Raw genomic sequence first — 14,864 nt, 5'->3', positions numbered from 1 at the left:
ACATTGACACAAATCAAGATATTTTATTACATGCATTTAAACAATTGACTGTTTTGTGCAATTTGTAAAAAAAAATAATAATAAAATAAAAATAAGTGGAAGAGTGCATGAAATCTGCAATGTTCTGTGCCCAGGGTTGTGATGCATACAATTAAAAAGTCTTTATGAAGGTCATGTAAATAGAGAGAGAGAGAGAGAGAGAGAGAGAGAGAGAGAGAGAAAGAGAGAGAGAGTTGTTTTTTTTTCGGAAGGGGGATTAGACCGGTCCATTGACACTTTTAACTTCTATCAGTGTGCATTTTCCAGTTTAGTTATAATATACCTGCATTATTGTATAGAAATGTCCTCATGCATGTAGAGCAATGATGCGTTTAATGAATGATTTAATGCATGACTTTATACAAATGCCGGTAACGGGGTAACATAAATACAAACATGCATTATCTTAAACAATGTGCCGTGTTTCGGATTAGAAGTATATAATACATTTATTTAAATTTGATTTGATTTGACAGGGGTTCTTAGAGCCAGTAGTGTATATGACCAATCTGTGATACAATAATGAATACTTAGTAGATGCCCTATAAAGTATTCAAAAAATAACAACTGTAAAATTGTCCTTGCTAGTTTCGTGGGATTAAATGAAACCTTCAATCTTACGTAACCAATTTATTAATATGTACGTTTGAAAAATAATCATTAAATTATATCTACTCCTTAAAAAGTGTTTTCTCTACACAGTTTCTGGCAATATATATTAAGTCGCAGAATCGAACATAATAACATGTTAAAATGGCTGTTCCATGTATGTTTCATACCCCTGGTTGAGAGCGTATTTACTGGCTTTGCAGCGCACACATATACTTTATAAAAATAGATATCAATATGAAAATAAATATAAGCATTTATTGCTTTATTTTGGATGCCGTCGGTACTTTTACACACCATGAGGTGCCGACAAATTATCAAACCATATTATAGGTGTATTACAGGACCGACGACTTTCAAAAATAAGTTTTCAATTCTTAAATATATCACTGATATGATATTTTAAGTTTTTAAACTATTTCACGGTTTAAGTTTTCTAGATATATTACTAGAGTTATTTGTCTTTAATTTACATATAAATATGTTACAAATGGCACACACATAATATACACAATATCTACATGCATTACTTTTACATTATTGATATCTGTGCAATCATTATCTTCAATTCAATTTCATAAAATTGACATGCATTTCTGAAAATTGCACGTACATACATTATCATTAACCTTTGAGTGTTAAACATTTCGTATGCACTTTATACCTTGAACATTCAAAATCAATTGCTAAGGTTAAAATAATTTATTGTTCGTAAACAATTCCTTAAATTAAATCATTTTTCCAAAAGTAACAATGTCCACACATATTGAATACAAAGTAAAAATTCAAAAATTCTCAATGTTTAAATAAAAACATGTAAATGAAGACTTGAATTGTTTAATCTTATGTAATAGTTTTATCAAATACTAGTATATGGTGATAAAGTGACAAATGTTATACTGTTGTCCGTCCCGGTTTTCGTGCTGCGTAGAGATTGAATGAAAATTGACTCCTTCTTGATGGAATACTAGTCCATAGCAAGTTAACTTTAGCGTAAAATAATACCAATTTCAGCTGGGTGGACTGGGAAATGTAAATAGGGAGCCTTGTATGCTTTCTTCTTTACCTATTCTTTTTTACTAAGTGCAATCAATATCGAAAGCTTCTACAAAAATTTAAAAACATTTTTAACATATATAAGTTAAAATTATTAAGATGAAAAAATCGTGGAAATAAATAGTTCCTTACTGTAATGAGCTCTGTCTGGCACGACGGGGAAAATAATCCATGATTTATTAGCGGGAGAAATAAAACGAGAAATACATAAGAGGAATGATTACATATAAATAGAAATAACAATGCATGGATTTTGTAACGCCAAAATTAAAGTATTTTAAGAAGTATACTTAGCTGATACATTTAAATCCACGTAAGTACGAATCGATCATCTCAAAGGCTAAATAAATGAATGGTAATAATTGCTGCGTAAAATCCAATCAAACAGTTCCGAAACCATTTTATAGAAAAACATTTACTTCCAATAAGAACTTAGATACTGACTCAGAGATATTAAAACTTTCTTTGGGCACGGACATAAAACTATCTCAAACTAACCAGATCTGAATTGACAAACGTCCTGTTTTAGTTGATTAAACCACAATAAAGCAAATTTTTGCCATTGGAAGATGGGTATTAAGATTTAAAATATAAGTGTTGCCGCAGTTAGGGCAACTTCTTTTGTATCCACGAGGCAACGTTGTCTTGCAGAGAATGGTTATTAATCTCACTAATATTATGGTGTTCATTTTTTTTTTTGTGTGGCATGTCAGGAGTGACATTAAACCTTCATATGGTACTTTACCGATTTTTACAAACACTTTAAAAAAATATCCATCATTATTAACTATAGAAAACAATGACGCTAGCGCAAATAGAACGGCCGTAATCCCCATAATGTTCTTAACAAAGTTGAGGACATCTGACGATTTAAAAAAATGATTGGAGTGCAAGGAAACACAATACAACTTCATTTTGTCATTATAAATAATTTTGATTAATTTTAAGAGTTGATTTTGTTTAACCACACGCTCTTGTTGAGCAAAGCTACGTTGCGTAGACAAGTTGTTCTGTTATACTAGATGTTGATTAAAATGATCCATATAAAGGCAGAGTCACTGTCTACTTTCATATCATAAAATTGACCTTCTAGCGGCCGTTATTAGTAACAGTTGTATGCATGGATTGTGTTTTATATCATTAACAAATATTATGCACTTTTGTCCGTGAACATATTTAATGTTACATTTTGTTTTATAATGAAATATTTACAATACTTTATCTATCATTTTTACTAATACATGATAACTGAAAGGTTATTTACTTGATGAATTTAATTTGGCATAAACTAATATTATCAAACCATTTCCAATATACTTCACGTTTCAATGTTGTAATTAGCTTTATACATGTAGATCACAACACCTGTTTGCACGGAAAAATCAAAAAATGTAGGAAGAACTCTTATTTATTTGTGGAAATTTTTTTAATCGTTTTTGAATCAACGTGTTATTCGGTCCAAATTCATTTCTACTTGATGTGCATATGATATAATATTTTGATATATAATTAGATATGTTTACAACTCAAAACCTCCAAGCACTCTAACAATGTTGGTAACATCCAATTCAGTTGAAGAGGGACTTTCAAATATAAATTAGACGATGTATGTGAGTATTGCTGCGTGAACCCTCAATGTACGATTCCTGAGCGGATCAACTGCTTCATGCTTATCCACGTTCATGTTATTAAGCAAATGTTTTGCCACTATTACAGATGTATGTTTTTTTGAAAATGTTTTTCAAAAATCATCCATAAACATACATGCATATATTTATGTATAGTAACCTCATAAACTACCTTTTTTATAAAAATAATGGCAAAAGTGCAAACTGACTTTTTAAAAAAAATCATACAGACGGAGATGGCCGGTGGTGCAATTCCTTTACATACACCTCTTAACATGTCACTTAATTTCGCTAATCTACGAAGTCATTAATAAATGTTTTTACCAAAATGTTCCATGCCATTGGCTTTGAATAGACACGGGTTGAAATCGTTTTTGGCCCTCATGTTTTGTAAAGCTACGTACGCTACACTCACTGGTGATGATGACACTTTGATTTTGTTTTTGTGTTTGTTTTTCATTGAAGGAAACCAAAATAAAGTGTTGGTCAAATGTGTCATTTTTGTCATGTTTAAGCCAATAAAGCAATGGTAATTATCCCCATAAATAAACACAGCTGTTCAAAAGCGATGTATACAATTACAAAGGGAAAATGAAGCTGAAATGTAATTCTAACTTAATTACAAGTATTTGATATTTGTTGTCTTTCTGTGTTTTATCCCTGGATACATGCACTCAATATACTTTTAAAATGCCCTGTTTCTTTCTTATACAATATCTTAATTCAATTAAAGATAAAGTAATTGTAACATTATAATGCCCTTATTTCGTTTTTAATTCTGTATGAATGTTTTCGATGTCTTAGTGGTTTGCCTGTGTATCGTTATGATTCCGTTGACGAGTATGACGTAGCATTTGACCTGTGTATTATGCATTTGTTATTTAAATATTTTCATATAAATAATTAATCTTTAGTATTAGTACCCTTACCCGTCGGGAGTCATTTCCAACTTGAAATAGTTGGTCACGACAGGCAGTGGACTTCCTGTAGTTCTTTTTTATTTTCTCCACACATGCCTTGGTTGTTTACCTTGCGGCCATTTTTCTTATTCATCTTTCTTGGAATTACCCCTAGTTCCGTATTCTATTTTTGTACCGAAGTACTTTTTGGCGGATAAATTTAATTTACTTGTTTATAACGATTATAAAATACTTGTAAAAAAAAGCACAATATCGACCTCTTTAGGCCATTTCCTTATTGATGGCTTTTGATTTATTTATGATTTGAATGTTGCAATTATATATCAACATGAGCAATGTTTGCGTTTTAACAATTATAATCATTTTATTTTAAAGATTAAACATGGTGTTGATAATAAACAACACAATTACCCATTTATGTTTCAAAGATTTTTTTTTTGCTTTACAAAATCTCGATAATGTTCACAACCTACATCTATATATTCATGTTATAAATGTGCTAATATAGAACTATATTAAGATTTTCAAGATAAGTTTAGTAAAAAGCTTAAATGTACAAGGAAATGTAAGGCACGCAGTATTGTGATTGTTGTTCAATTATTTTAAAAGAGAATGCTGAGGCCTACACGTACCATGTAGGGATCATTCTGGGCCTAAATTACAAGTTGAATCACATGTACGCCACGCCTTTCCTTATTCATTGTTTATAAATCAGGGAAACAAATAATTCTTATTAGCAAACCTTAGTTATATCTTTGACCTCAATTTTTAAAACACTTGTTTAAAAAGTGGATATATTATGAAGTTTTTAAAACATGCACTTTTGCACCCGCTTCTCATAATGATTTACTTAAGTAAATACACTTCAAGAAAGAGGTGTCAAATAAGCGCTACAAATGAACAGTTATTTGTTACGAATATGTGATGAACATGATATACTTAACATATAAATTTAAAGATCATTGAGGCAGCTTGCTATTTGAATGGTTGATATGATTCTTCCATTTTAAATTTATTTGCTACAAACATTTCAAATAATTGACCGATCTGTGATATGTAAAGGAATACTTAGTAGATGCCCTATGAAGTAAGGATCTAACATATGTAAAATGTTCCTCGCGAATTGGCGATGTCCCCGTCTAGCTCTAAAAGCATTCCGACTGTTTTCAAGGACAGTCTTACGTAATATATCACAAGTATGATATTTTAGTTTTTCATACTATTTTACAAAATGAGTTGTCTAGATAAAACCGTCGATTAATTTGTCTTGATTTTGCATATAAATATGTTACAAATAACACACACAGACGTATAGATTATTTCGACATTACTTATCTACTATATTATCTATGTACAATTATCATGCATTTAATTGAATATGATAAATACCCATTTCTGCAAATCGCACGTATATTCATTATTAATGAATTTTGAGTGTTGAACATTCTTCTATATTTACATTTGCAAAGTTTCTTTATATGAACCTCTAGAATAGCGAAAACGTTCATTCTGGGTGAACTTTTTTTATGACGTCACAGTGATCATAGCACGCTCTTTTTGCTGGTCGGTTAAATAAAATCTCAATAGTTTTAACAATTCCGAAGGTTTTTTTTTAGAATGTAAATGAAAGTAAGAAACAGGAATGCTAGAAATTTCACAGGAATTTGAATTTGGTTGTTACGTGACCATATCGTCTGAGAAGCACTTCGCGCAGTATAGGATATGCATATCCTAGTGAACGTTTTAACTTAGCAATACAAATAAATTAATTAGGTTTACCGAGTTATTGTTTCTAAACAAAAACAATTTTTTTTTTCAAAATTAACGAAGTTTATATAAAGAATGCAAAATCTAAGTAAACATTTCCAAACACTCAATTTTGCAAAATATGTTAACAAAGACTTGAATTTTTATTAAATTAAAAAAAATACAGTTTTATCCAATGTTTGTGATGTTAAGTTAGATTGTTCTCTGGCTCTTGTACCGTGGTGATAAGAGCTTGAGAGGAAGTTGACTTCTCCTGGATGGGACATTAGTCTATTGCATATTAATTCCAAGCGTATTGTACTACGCAATTTCAGCTGGATGGACTGAGACGATGCAAGTAGGGAGCATCGTATGTTCGATTCCCTATCTGAACATTGAATTGTTTGCACTAAATGTCAAAACGCCTCTACAGTGATATAAACATATTGTATGCATAAACAATGTATAAGTTATCAAAAACAAAACTTGTAAAAATCGTGCAAATAAAAAGTTAATACTGTAATGAGCTCTGCCTGGCACGACGGGGAAGAGAATCCACGATTGATTAGCGGGAGAGACAGAATGAGAAATACATTAAAGGAATGTTTATATATAAATAGAAATAACAATCCATAGTGTTTCTAACGCCAAAATTAAATTTTTTTAAGAAGTATACCTAGTTGATACACTTAAATTCACGTAGGTAAGAATCGACCATCTGAAAGGCAAGATAAACGATTGCAAATAATTGCTGCGTTAAATCGAAACAAACAGTCCCAAAACCATCTCATAGAAGTATATTTACGCCCAATAAGAGGTTAGATAGAGACTCAGAGATATGAAAACTTCTCTTCTTGCATGTACATAAAAACATCTCAGACTAACTAGATCTGACTTGATAGACGTCCTGATTTGGTTGATTAAACAACGCTAAAGCTATAAGTCATGACATTAGAAGATCGGTATTATGATTTAGAAAAATCTGTGCTTTAGGTGTTGCCGTAGGTAGGGCAACGTACATTGTATCCACAAAGCAACGTTGTCTTGAAGAGATTGGTCATTTATCACACTAGTATTCTGGTGTTCATTTTTATTTTGAGTGTGTGTCATGTCAGGGGTTAAAGTTCAACAAAGTTGTGCACAAAAGACTACTTTTTTAAATAAATGAATACAAATAAACACAATACCAGTACATTTTTGCATTATAAATAATTTTGATTAGTTTTCACAGTTGATTTTGTTTAACCACACGTCCTCTTTGGGTTAAGCGGCGTTGCGAAGACAAGTTGTTCTGCAACAGTATACGTTGATAACAATGCTTCATATAATTGTGTGCAGAGTTACTTTTTACATTCATATAAAAAATCGACCTGTTAGGCAGTGGCTGATGATAAAAAAAACCAGTTTTTGTATTGATTGTAGTTTGTATTATAAAAAAAAATATTAGAGAAACACTTTGGTCAGTATACATAATTATTTAATTAGACATTTGGTTTTATAACGAAATAGTTAAAATAGTATGTGCATTATTTGTACTGATGAATTTTATGTTTTTTATGATTTTAATTTGGCATTAACAAATACTGTCACACATTTTCCAATAGACTTCACGTTTCAATGTTGTAATTTTTTTTAGCTATATAGATCACAACACTTGTTTTCACGGAAAAATTAAAAATATATATATATATACAGGATAACACTCGGATATGTTTAGTTTTCGTGAGAATATTAATCATATTTTAATCAATGTGTTATTACAGTTCTAGATCTATTTTTAGTGATGTACATAAGATGTGATATTTCATTGAATTTAACACAATGAACTTTTTTCTATCTAATTAGATATGTTTACTACTCAGCACCTCCATTAACTGTAAGAATGCTGATACAATTTAATTTAGTTGATAAAAGGGACATTCAAATAAAATTGCAAATGGGACGATGTATGTACTTTGGACTGTGTGAACCCTCAATGTAGAAAACATCCGATTTATGAGTGAATTAATTGCTTCCTGTCAATCCAATATATATATAATGTATACAATTGCAAAGGGAAAATAAAACTTGAAAAGCATTCACAATCACTAATATTTGACAATTTTTATAGCGATTCCTAAACTCAAATATGCCCGCATCCTACTTTAAAAATGTCCAGTTTCTTTCTTATATCTATATCTAAGTTCCATTTATGATAAAATAACGATACTTTTCACTCTCTTTCGGCAACATTCGTCTACTGAACTTTTTTCTCCTTGTTTTCCTCTTTCTTGTCTCTGTTTATCTCCGTCTAATCTTAACAATTGCTCTCTATTTTTTCATGTATCTCTCCTCAATGTCACTGATTTTAGATTCATGTAACAATTAATTATTTGATTGAAGAACATTTAACATATTGTCGATCTCAATAAGCCATATACCTATTTTTTTTCATAGCTTTAGAATTAATTATGATGCAAATATTGCGTGTTGTGTTAACTTGAGGAATTTTTGCTTTTTTGTATTTATGTACATTTCACTTAAAATCGATATAAGGTGTTTATTATAAACCTCATGGTTAGCAATTTATGTTTCAAGATTATACGGCTTAACATAATTTCAATAATGTACACGACCTCTATTTCTACCTATGTAACTCCATGTAATAAATGTGCTACATGCACTTATAAGATATAACTATGATAATAACAATATTTTCAAGATTAATTAAGTGAAAAGCTTCACAGTACAAGGAATTGATTACTGTTCGATTGTTAAAAATGAGAAAGAGGACATGTAAGTACATGTACCATGTAAGGACCGATCTGAGCCCAAAATACACATTGACTCACATATATACTATGCCTTCCCTTATACATGTACATTGTATAAAATTTTCGAAAATGAACACTTTTAATGAGCAGACCTTAGTTATATCATTGACCTCAAGTTTAAAAGTGCTTAAATTATCAAGTTTATAACACGCACTCTCGCATCCGCCTGTCCTGATGACTTCCTTGAATAAAATATTTTTCGAGGACGTATTATAGAATTACTGCTATAGATGAGCGATTATTGTTAAAGAATGAAATGTAAATGATATATTAATAAAATTAAATGCAATTATCATATATGCAGGTTTTATCATTAATTTATTTTTTCCAAATAGACGTACATATTATGTAGCAGGTAACTAAAATAGACATTCTTAATTACACTATATTTAAATCTTAGTAACTTAGAGGTAGAGGTGCACTTTAAAGTAAAGGATTATCACATGTAAAATGTGCGTTGCATTTAGAGATGTTCCCACTCTAGCTCTGATGCTATTGATTTATTGAACCTTTTTATGCAATCATGCATTGTATACCACAGAGATGCCATTTAAGGACTTCATACTATTTTATGGCGAAGTTGTTTATAAGATGAAATAGCAGATTTAATTGTTTTTTTTATATCGAAAATAAAACAGAAATAGGTATAAACCATTTCTACATCATCGGTTTTATATTTAAATTATCTATGTACACGTTCTCTTTTATTAGATTATTTCAGCTTGTATTAATTTTGTAAAAAGTGACATTTTTATTGTTAAATTTATTGAATCTTAGTGTTAGACACTTCTCTATACACTTTGTACTTTGAACAGTGAAAATTAGTTGTTCAAGTTGAGCAATATTAAATTGTTAATTCTAAAATGATCATTCTATCATATTGCTTTTAGAAATGTCCTTAAAAGTCCAAACATTTTCAGAAAGTAAATCATCACAAAATTCTAATTGTATAGATAGATGTTAACTAGGATTGTTAAACTCTATAACAAGTGCTACAATGTTATGTATATTTAATATTTGTTGCAAAACTTGGAACAATATAAAAGTTGACTTGATGTATCAAAATGTTTTTGTAAATAAAAAATAGATATACACCGTTGATGTTAAAAACGGACGAATTCAATGCAATCATGTGACCAAGACAATCAACAATAAACTTTGGGTAGTTAGATTATTATATGGTATTTGTGTTCAAAGTGGAGGGTTTGTGTAAAAACAGCATGGACGAGTATTTAATGACAACTAATTTATTAGCCTATCCAAATAACGCCATCTTATTGTAAGGAAGATAACTCTTATTGGTGACTGCACGGCCACAAGTGATTGTATCTGTCTAAGTACGGAATGAAGAAGCACATACTGACAACATATGTATTCCATTTGATAAAAAATGGATAATTTGGGTACGAAAGAAAGGAAGCTACAAAGATATATTATCATTAATATTATAGATTAACATGTTCTGATTTAGCCATCTACGTGACCATTTGTGTATAGATACATCATTTGTTATTGTCTGAAAACAACAGCATAATGTTTTGTACTTATGTCAAATTTGCCATAATATAAGTACGTTTATTAATAATTGTGGGTAAAAAAAACAACATTATGATAGTATGTTTTGCAGTTTGAAAGGGCTGGTGAATTAAATAACTTTGTTTTGAAAATTTCAAGCATGAAGGATAAAATATTGACCTTGCAATCATAAAAAATGGTTCAGATATCTGATTTTTATTGCAATTAATTCAGTTGTTTGATAGAGTCCTTTGTTGAGTCCTTTATGATTGTTCATAATCTAGATTTTATCGTCTCCTTCATATTAAATACATCATTGATAGCAAGGTTTAGAAATGAAAGTCAACTTGTAAAATTATAATATCCTTTCAACATTTTTAAAGAAATTTAGAATTAATAATAATAATAATAATAATAGAATCCCAAACACACTTAAGTTGTATGACATAAACTATTTTATTGTCATCTTGTGAATATTGATCAATTAGAGCAATGTACTTAGATCATACGCAATTTTTCATTTAAACTGATATTTTTAAGCGGTAAAAAAGTAGCTAGTATTTTGTAAAGGAGAAAAACAGGGACAATACGACTTATCACATGTCCTCCTTTTTCTTCATTCAAATCAAGTAACAAATTTCAATGTTGGAAGCGTACATTTTCTATTTCCTTACACGTTACAATAGTAGTTATGTCCATTTATTCAGATCCAACAAAATATTCAATCTGTGCAAATAAATAGAAAACAAAAAGAATAGACATGGCAAAATCTATATTACACCTCATATCAAACCGATACTCCAATATCAGCACCCCAGGCCACCTCCAGCTGGCCGAAGCCCAGAGTGCTGTTATTGGTCGATGATTGTTTTTGGTGTGATACAGATTTTGACACGATTTTTGATTTTTATTATATATCATTTTTGAATAGATGAAAAGCATATTTTCATGTAAAAAATTTCAAATTAACACTATTTTCCTATCTCGAAAACGACCTGTTTTCATTGCACAAATACCATGTACATCTTTCTGCGAAATATTTAAGATATTGCCGCGAAAATGATTTGGGTACAAAAAAAGAATAAATGCAGTACTGATTATTTCACCCTCACGGACTAATAAGGTCAATCGACTCTATTTGTTTTCACTGATTAACATGTATGCTATAATTTAATTTCCTTAAATAAAGAGGAAATTGAATAAGTGTTACAACTCAGGAAACACTGCAGTTTTTAGATAAACGATTTAACGACTTCCTGAGAAAAATAAGTTTCAATGTGCTAATAAACTAAACCCTTTAAATTCTCGCAATAATTAAAAAAAATGCAGTTCAAGCAGAATTTGATGCTCGATCCTAACAACACACTCTCTATTTTGTTTTTTAAAAGTAACGAATAAATAGCAAATATATTCTGGAAAAGAAATGAAGATATAAACAATAGTTTTGTTTTTTATTACTGTTTGCAAAGTATCCTTAATCAGAAAATCAGTTTCATCACAGTCGATTATGAATCACATGTCTCTCAACACAACACAAAATAAAGCCCCTGTTTATAATGTTGATAAAAACTATGCAATAAGAAAAGATTTTTTTTTATTAGATTATCATTATTAGTTGTCATAATCAGAGTTATTATAATGAGTAAATGTACATGTATCTGTAACACATAGTATACATGTATATGTTACAATTGTCATTGTTTACAGCATGTTCACATCCTCTGAAAAAGAAATATAGAAAAAAAAAATACGCTACACAAATGAAATGTGTTGCATCAAAAGAATTTTAAATTGGGATATTTTATTTTTCTCCATAAATCGCCAAAAAGACTAATATTAGATCCTCTGAAGAGAAATAAAAAACAGCTACACCTAAGTTCAAATATCAGTGCTAGTAAAACTGCATTTAAGCATATAATAAGTTCTTCCATTTATTCAATGACTGAGTGTTAACGGAAGGTCGGTGTTTGACAGAACTATGCCATTCAGTCACATTTAGCTACGTACCTTTTAGTCATATTTCTTTCAGTTGAATAACAAAACTCCATCCTGTGGAATCAGACTAAAAAACGTATAGTTCAGGGGTCATTTATAAAGTCAAAGTCTAATTAAAGACGAAATTCTGTTTATGGCACAACAAAAAGGGTATGTTTTTGATCTTTTCGTTATCAAAATCAAAAAGTACATATTTTTCATACAGTTTTTTAGATACATACAGTCACATTGTTGTCAAATCACATTTATAATTTAGAAAAGTATTTCAAGTTTAAATGATTCTCTATTCACAATAGTAATTGTTGGTCTAAGTTTATTATATTTTTAATTAACACACGTTTTACAATTGAAATCCTTCTCTGTTTTGGGAGACAAACGGGTTACCGAATACCTTGCTCTTTTCACAGAATGTTTAACTTCACAAAAACGCTACCGATAAATCATTATGCAAAAGTGTTTTCTCGACATATGATACTCTTTTTACGAATTTTTAATGGATTAATTCTGCTGTGAATAAAATATATCGTTATTTACAGCTTTCTAAGTCGGGGGAGTTTATCATTCATCCAAATATTTTCTAACGAAATAACAAAATTGTTTACAACTGGAGCCTATTGCGTAGCATTAAGATATTGTATGAATTACACAATAACCACCTTACAAACACTTGCTAAATTGGTAAAGAAGAAGAAGAACCGTACGTGTAAATAGTTTAGCTTCCTTTTTGGTGTAATTTTATAAACTACATCCATGTATACAAACACTCTCTCTCTCTCTCTTTCTCTCTCTCTCTCTCTCTCTCTCTCTCTCTCTCTCTCTCTCTCTCTCGTATTTAATGACAATAAAATCAAATAATAAATGAATGTATGCGTTTATTGTAAACCTCAGTTAAATCTGATCGTACGTGTTTGGTAATCGTTTAGGTGCTACGAGTTTTGCCAGTCTTGGCTCCAATGGCATGGCTGATCGTAGCGTTAAAAATCGTGTTTTTGTTTTTTTTTTTGGTTAAAAAAGACAAATGGACGTGCAGGTCGTAGATGTCATGTACACATTGTTTAAGACGAGTTGGCACTCGCAACGTGCGATACTCTTAGGCATCATACTTTCGTCATTATTGTGCACCAGACGTATGGTTGCCTTGCGAATTAAAGTAAAACATTCACAATTTTGGTCACTTGCAAGTCAATCGTGCTGATGTATTTCCTTGTCTTACGATAGCTGCACGGAAAATTCGCATTGTTTTCGTACAACTAAAAACACTTTTTACTTTGGGCAAAGACCTCGTAGAAAAAGGTGACTATCAGTTATAGATCCTGCTGTTTTAAAAACAATTGATGTTTTGAATGTAATGCTTTGAAATATTGAAAACTTCTCTGAAATCAAGAAAAAGTCCTCGTAAAAATATAATATCGGCGAAATTAATAATAAACTAATGATTTTCTTGGCCAATGTCTTTAAAAGATTTAACAAGTTGAACTTCACAATTTTTTTTCAAAAGAAGCTTCAAAAAACCATTAAATCAAAAGAAAAAAACACCCACAATGAATTACTTTGTTTAACAAATGTTATTTTCGGAGGATTGACACCATTTGCACTTCACCCATTCTATACATCAAAGACTACACATTCTTTTCTGATATTCTGATTTTGATACAATTATTTAAACAGTTTTATAAAGTTTTAAGGGTCATACATTGTATGAGATGACAATCGATGTTTTCAAAATGGAGATAAAACTCCACTTACAAAGATTGTCATGCTTACGAAAACAACAACTTTCTTCAATAGGATGTGGTAAAGTGTTTTAGCATTTGGTGTCAGTTAAAATATCGTTCTACGCGTTATTTTCATTTTTTTCCTTTTTACTTCGAAATAAAATGTTTATGATTATACCATAGCACGCTTGCAAGTCAAAGTAATCGGACCGCAGATTACACGACACATACCTTTATTATTGATCCATATTACATCTCTTTCAACAGAACTGGCTTGGGACGTTCTCTTTAGCAGATCTTTAAAGTAAAGACTGGAAAAAATACACTATTTGAGGCTTCTTTAACTATTGTCCTGACGAAATCAAACTCTTGTTTTTTGTGTTTGTCATGGCATTTGTCACCTTTTATCAAAGTTATATAAATGCATTCTCAATAGAGAAATATATAAAAAAAAAAAACCAAAAAAAAAAAAAAAAAAAACATGTTAACATTTTTGTAGATGAGTTAATTTGAAAATAATTTTTTTTTTTTACGTGATTAAAATTACTGAAATGTTGCTCAGAAGCTTTCATTACGTACCAAACAAGCTCATCTTCATGAGAACTTATAGAAAATGCTTTCTATTTCTAATAGCTTCAAGAGAACAAAACAAAATATAAACAAAAGAATCAACTTCAAATCATAATAAAACATCCAAATCATAGCTTTGTGCAATTATGAACATGACGTCTTGAATATGAGCTTTTGATCTGTTTGAAAGTTGATATAAACATTATCTTTTATTTCAACAGGTTCATGTAAGACAGATGCTTAGAAATGTAAAGAAAG

The 14,864-nt window shown here is 30.2% G+C and overlaps 1 long non-coding RNA gene across 1 annotated transcript; it reads right to left on the bottom strand.

Annotated features, from left to right (window-relative positions):
• Positions 1 to 11,859: 11,859 nt before the first annotated feature.
• On the bottom strand, positions 11,860 to 14,445 carry LOC128169011 (uncharacterized). Its single transcript, XR_008241489.1, has 3 exons — positions 14,268 to 14,445; positions 12,334 to 12,388; positions 11,860 to 12,047 (listed from the first exon to the last, which is right to left on the bottom strand). It is a non-coding gene; the product is annotated as an uncharacterized LOC128169011 (long non-coding RNA).
• Between the last annotated feature and the right edge of the window lie 419 nt (positions 14,446 to 14,864).

Source organism: Crassostrea angulata, unplaced genomic scaffold (genome assembly GCF_025612915.1).
Source record: "Crassostrea angulata isolate pt1a10 unplaced genomic scaffold, ASM2561291v2 HiC_scaffold_77, whole genome shotgun sequence".
NCBI lineage: Eukaryota > Metazoa > Mollusca > Bivalvia > Ostreida > Ostreidae > Magallana > Magallana angulata.
Note: the sequence above shows the minus strand (reverse complement) of the source record. Positions and strands in the feature narration are given on the sequence as shown.